Source organism: Myotis yumanensis, unplaced genomic scaffold, assembly GCF_028538775.1.
Source record: "Myotis yumanensis isolate MYYU_CA2020_CCGP unplaced genomic scaffold, mMyoYum1.0.hap1 SCAF_6, whole genome shotgun sequence".
NCBI lineage: Eukaryota > Metazoa > Chordata > Mammalia > Chiroptera > Vespertilionidae > Myotis > Myotis yumanensis.
The window spans coordinates 93,075,328-93,080,972 of NW_027223757.1; the positions used below are offsets into that span (position 1 = coordinate 93,075,328).

A 5,645-nucleotide genomic window follows, 5' to 3' on the forward strand; every position below is an offset into this window, starting at 1 on the left:
CTTTGCCTTGAGTTTGCAACCTTGCCTGGGTTTGGAAAGCTCACAGGAGTGAAACGTCCCTGCCCCTCCAGTCTCGAGGCCTTTAGAAAAGGGAACATGGGTGGACCGTGTTTCCCAAGGAGACTATGTGCTATCTCCACAACTTGCTTATCTCGTGGCCGATTCCAGGAAATAGACTTGCATGAGACAACCTTCCTTGATGAAGGCCTTCCCGTCACATACGGAGTCATCTCAGCAATGAACGCACGGCTGGTGGGCCCCACAGGGAAGTGTGCACAAGCTCTAATGGCCTGTGGAGTGTATAGCGTCCATGCCTTTCCCCACAAGCCAGGGGCCAGCTTCTCTTGGACCCAGGGATGTGTCCAGGTCAGCAGTTGGAGGGGTGACCCCTGGCTGGATGGACAAGAACATTGCATTGAATCGCTTCTTTATCTGCTCCAGAGGGTTTTGCTGTGGTTTCCTTACAAGATGGTAGATGAGCAATTAGATGGACTTGACAATCCTATTTCGCATGTTGTCTGTTAAGGTGACCCCTTTAAGACCCCGTGGGGCCGCTTTACCCTCAGCATCTGGAAGGCTCCTCTCAGGTTTGATGAGGTCCCGGATACCAGGGTCACCTCAGAGAGTTGAGGGCAGACAGCAAGGAGAGTCGATAGCATGAAGGCTGCTACTCCGCCCACAGTTCTCTGAGTAGCTCTGGCTGTGTTCCCCGTGCAGTGGCCACAGCAGCAAAGGCGAAGAGAGAGTGGCCCCTGGCTGTGAACTCCACCTAGCTCCAGTGTGAGCGACGTGGTGTCCTCCACACCCCTTTTCCTTGGCTGTGGTTCACAGCACCCCAGGCCTCTCGCAGGTGCTGGGGATGGAAAAGCCTCCGTTCTGGCGGCCGTGGTTGCCTGGCCATGTCCAGTTTCCAAAGTCAGCTGGGTTTCCAAGAGCACCCAGCAGCCCCCAGCTCCGCACCTGTCTGTCTGCTGTGACACCGCAGAGCCCATGGAGCCTCAGACGCTGCTCTGGTCCATCGTGTCCCGGCCGCGTCCCCTGGACCCTGAGAGGCTGAGCCTCCTGGTGCCCTTAATAAATTCCACTTCTGCTCAGACCCACAGGTGTCATTCTTCGCAACCTGAGAATGACCCTTGGCACTGCACTTCTGGCGGGGGGCACAGCCTGGGCGCGTCCCGAGCTGGCAGTGCACCCCACCTGCCCCACTGCCTGCCCAGGGAGAGGTAGATGGAGCGATGAGAGTATGAGAGTGAAAGGGGGGGCGCCCTGCCAGGCCTGGAGGCCAGGACGGCTTCTTGAAGACGGTGGGCCAACGCGTGAGCAAACTAAATGGGCTGAGAGGAAAGACGTTATACCGACCCTGGCGCTTTAGCAATAAAAGTAGGAATGGTCTTGGAGTCAGGGATGTAGCTTTTATTAAGTTATAAAATATATCAATATTCCAAAATTCTTATCTATTATCTATCTATCTATCTATCTATCTATCTATGGATCTAACTTTCTATGGAAAAATAACAGGTACCCAAAGTGGCACCAGCACTGCCAGCATCTCCTACATCACATAGCCATAGTAGAGAGAAATGTCCATTTCTTTTTCCCTCTCAATGAAATGCTGCCTTGTCCCCAATTTGGCAGCATTCTCACGCTCTAGTTGAGCCTTCCTCTTCATGGCCTCTCGATCTGGCATCTGCTCATTTGTGATGGTTGTTGACATGACTGGCCCAAGGACATCAGGTTTCCTCCATGGAATTGGTTGGAGGGCGAAATCCTGGAGTAGATAGTGGTGTGAGGCTTGAGCGGAGTCTGGGGCTGGCTCACAGCCGAGTGAACAGGCTCCCGCTGGAAAGAAGCACAAGATGATGTTTTGTAGGGCCCAGGCCTAGAAGCAGGAGGCTGCCGGACACGAGGGCAGTCTCGGTTGGTCAAACGTGGTCCAGCTGAGTTGGACGATATTGGCTGAGCTGATTTGACAGGCCCTGTCAAAGATACAGGAGTTGGCAGGGATGCAGTGACCGCAGCAGGCTTGGCAGGGTTGGTCACAGCAGGCCGACGTGATGCCAGAGACTGTGGCCTGCGAGGAACAGGTCGAACTTGAGGCTTGTCCATGGTTGGAAAAAGCAATGGCACCAACTTGACCTTCCCGGGAGAAGGCAGCTTGTCCTGGGATGGAGGTGGAGACCCTTGGTCAGCACATCCATGTGGTTTTTGAGGTTTGACTTGAGTTTTCTCAGGACCTTTGCCCTCACTGGTCCTATTCAGCATGGTCTAATAACTGGGCGTGGCTGGGGGCCTTCGGGGTTGCTTGACTTTCCCAGGACCCATGAGGAAGACAGGTGAGCTTTCTCATCCCTCTTCATGCCCAGTGCATGGAAGACCTGCACAGACTCCAGCATGTGCACACCAAGGCCGCTGCGAGGCTTTTTGATGGCGTCTTGTGGCAGCTCAGGATGACTTTTCTTCCTCTTCATCTTGGGAATGGCTGGCTTCTCCTCTGCCTTGACTTTGTTCCCTGACTGCATCCTCTCCTCAGCTCTCTTGGAGGATTTTTCTTTGTTTCTTTTGGTGTTTTCCTGCCCATGGCTCTTAGTATTGCTGGTCCTGCTGGCTGCAGCTTTCTGAGGTTTGCTGTTAGAATGCTTGGCCATGTTCGAAGGAGCCCTGCCACCAGCTGCAGCATTGCAAGGAACCACTTCTTCCACAAACACACAATCTGGGCTCTTGGTCTTGATCTTGGTCTTGGGAGCATCACTCATAGGCTCAGAGGCTTTATGTTTGATCTTGCTGCCTTGATCAGAGCAAGTCTTTCTGACACTTGACTTTTTCTGCACTTCGTGCAACTTGAGGCCCCTGGTGTCTTTGGTTTTGATCACCTTGGGTCCTTGGGGCTGATCAAGGTCATCCAAGGAATTTAAGACCTGTGGAAGGTGAATACCCTTCACCAGTGTGTCGATGTCTGCCAAACTGTCATTAGATTCAGTCCCATTTTCAAGTGTCCCTTGGTCCTTAAGACTCAGGCTATTCTTTCCCAAACCAGACTTGTCACAACCAGGCTGCTCCTCTTGGCCAAAGGGATCAATGCAGGCCAGCACCTGTGGAAGGTCAGGGACTTCTAAAGGGAGCAGTGGAGGAGCCTCGTTTTCTGTTGGGATCTGGTACCCATTCAGGTGCTTGTGAAGCTTGGTTTTAATATTCTCCACAGTCTTATTCTCGTTCTGTTCCTGGCTTGGAGCTGGAGGCAGTGCCAGGAGGTTAATAGGATTCTGGACTAGGGATGCCATTGAAATGTCCCCACTCTGAGGTGGTGGATAACTCTCAAGTACCTGGGTATGTCTGTTACTGCAGGCCTCAGGGAATTCTGGAGCAGGTGGTAAATAAAATATTTGGCCTGGAAGTTGCTATGCCAAGGAAATCTCCATCCCCAGGGAAGTCTCCATCACTACAATGGAAACAAAGGGAAGTCGGTCAGTCCCTGGTAATAAGATGCTCCCCTAGCACCACCGATGCCGCAATCATGTGCCTTTCAACAGTGGGAAAGGCATTCCTACAAGCTCTTTTGCAGGACCATGAATGCACTGTGTGCTAGGAGATAAGAGGCAACTGTTCTGGTTCTTAATGGTGACCCTTTGATGTCATTTTTAAAATAATTTTCTTTGCATTTCACAAGGATGTTATAAGTCAAATAAAAAATAAAAGTCATTTAAAAAAAATGTTTCCCATTCTCATATGGAACCCTTGTAATTCTCTCTACTTTCCTGAGTGAATGAAAACACTTCACACCAAGGCTAAGTCAGGGAATGGAGCTCTTCCTGATGAAGCCTATAATCAAGGGGAGATAATAGCCTGTTTGCTTTGGACAAGATGTTGGAACACACGATCCTAAATCCTGTTGTCAACTAAGGAAGTGATGGAAAGTTAAATGGGCACTATCACAATAATGTCCTGAAAGGCCTTAGAAAGAGAGTAAAACAATAAATCAAGGGACTTTATTGTAGTATTGTGGTTCAGGGGGACTCATTAGGCAGGGCAGTGGAAAGTGGGGTGTCCCTTGGTATGCCCTTGGAGTTCTCCTACATGTAACATCCATGGCTGTTAGTTTCTGACCTTCCCACCTCTATCAGGTGTCCTCATAAAGAGTCTGACCAAGGAGGGCATTGACTGAGGGTGGTAGTGGTTAAAGTCACAGGACTTACATTCTAGCTCTCTGAGGACCCACCACGTCCCAGCTGTAGATGGACTCTAGTTTTAAATGCCGATCTTATTTCTCTTCCTCGTTGCTGTTTGTAATCACCTTGAAAACCTGTCTTTGTGATGGGTTGAGGAGGCACAGAGTACCAGATTCCAGAAGTGGAGGCTGGTGGTATCATGTTTGTGGACTGAGTCTCCTTTAGCACCATGACCATCCCTGGGTCAGGGGCAGAGGCCCTGCTCTCTGTGTAAGACACAGAGCCATAGGACTGCAGGTAGGGACCACCCTCTTCAGAGAGCAGAGGGCCCATTGTGCCTTGATTATAGTAACACACATGACTTCCCACCTGGTAGGCATGTGACAGGCTCTGTGCCTGAACAAGGTTGACAGAAAGTGATGGGTACTGAGGGGCCATATTGTAGGCATCTGAGGTTTTCTCACACTGGGACGCCAGAGACATAGAGGAGACAGTTGTGTCCTGGTCAATGACAGTCACAGTGAAGTTTCTGAGTGATGATGACTTCTTTTCAGTGTCTCCTGTAAGAGCTCACTCAAAAACTTTAGGATTGGAAGCAGCTGGAATGGAGATTGGGCTCTGGCCAGGAACTCCAGACAACACGGTTGTGCTAGAATGTTGGTAAAAGTAGGCATCACCCATGAGAGTTTGGAAAGAGGTGCCATAGGCTGATGGCAGGAGCCATGGTGAACTGTTGGCTGGAGCAGAGACACTGTAGAAATTGCAGACACTTCCTGCATTGCTCTCCACAGGAAGAGAGCGTTGCAGGGAGGTTGAAATTCCAAGGAAAGGTGGATTTTGGGAATTCTCTGTAGGGACCAAGAGGGTGATGAAAAAAGTCAGAGAGATTGATAAGTAACATGTGTGAAAATCATCATTATTTTAAGATTGTTGCTTTCAGCCCTAGCTGTTTTGGTTCAGTGGATAGTGCATTGGCCTGCAAGTCCGGTCTCAATTCCAGTCAAGGGCACAAGCCTAGGTTGCGGGCTCAATTCCCCAGTAAGGGGCCTGCAGAAGGCAGCCAATCAATGATTCTCTCTCATCATTGATGTTTCTCTCTTTCTCTCTCTCTCCCTCCCCCTTCCTCTCTGAAGACAATAAAATATATATATCATGTACTGGTGTGGTCCCTCAGCCTGCCTGTGCCCTCTCATAATCCAGGACCCCTGGGGGGGATGTTGTACTTCTGGTTTTGGCCCGAGGGATGTAGTAATGTGCCTCGCAGCATGTGGACGGGGAGGAGCCTGAGCCAGGGCCAGGCGCTGAGCAGCTCCAGCTTGATAGTGGTAGCACTGCCGCAGAGGTGGGAGAGGCTCCTTCCGCTGCAGCTGCTCTCTCCAGTCATGAGCCCAGGTGTTTGTTGCCCATCAGTTAGCTTAGCGGTGTTTCCACTGTTGGAGCGCACTGACCTCCATAGGCCAGCTCCTGCGTTGAGCGTGCCAT

At 50.8% G+C, this 5,645-nt stretch overlaps 1 pseudogene; it reads right to left on the minus strand.

The window, feature by feature from the left end:
* Nucleotides 1-1,552: 1,552 nt before the first annotated feature.
* LOC139012951 (uncharacterized protein C2orf78-like) lies at nt 1,553-5,645 on the minus strand (annotated as a pseudogene).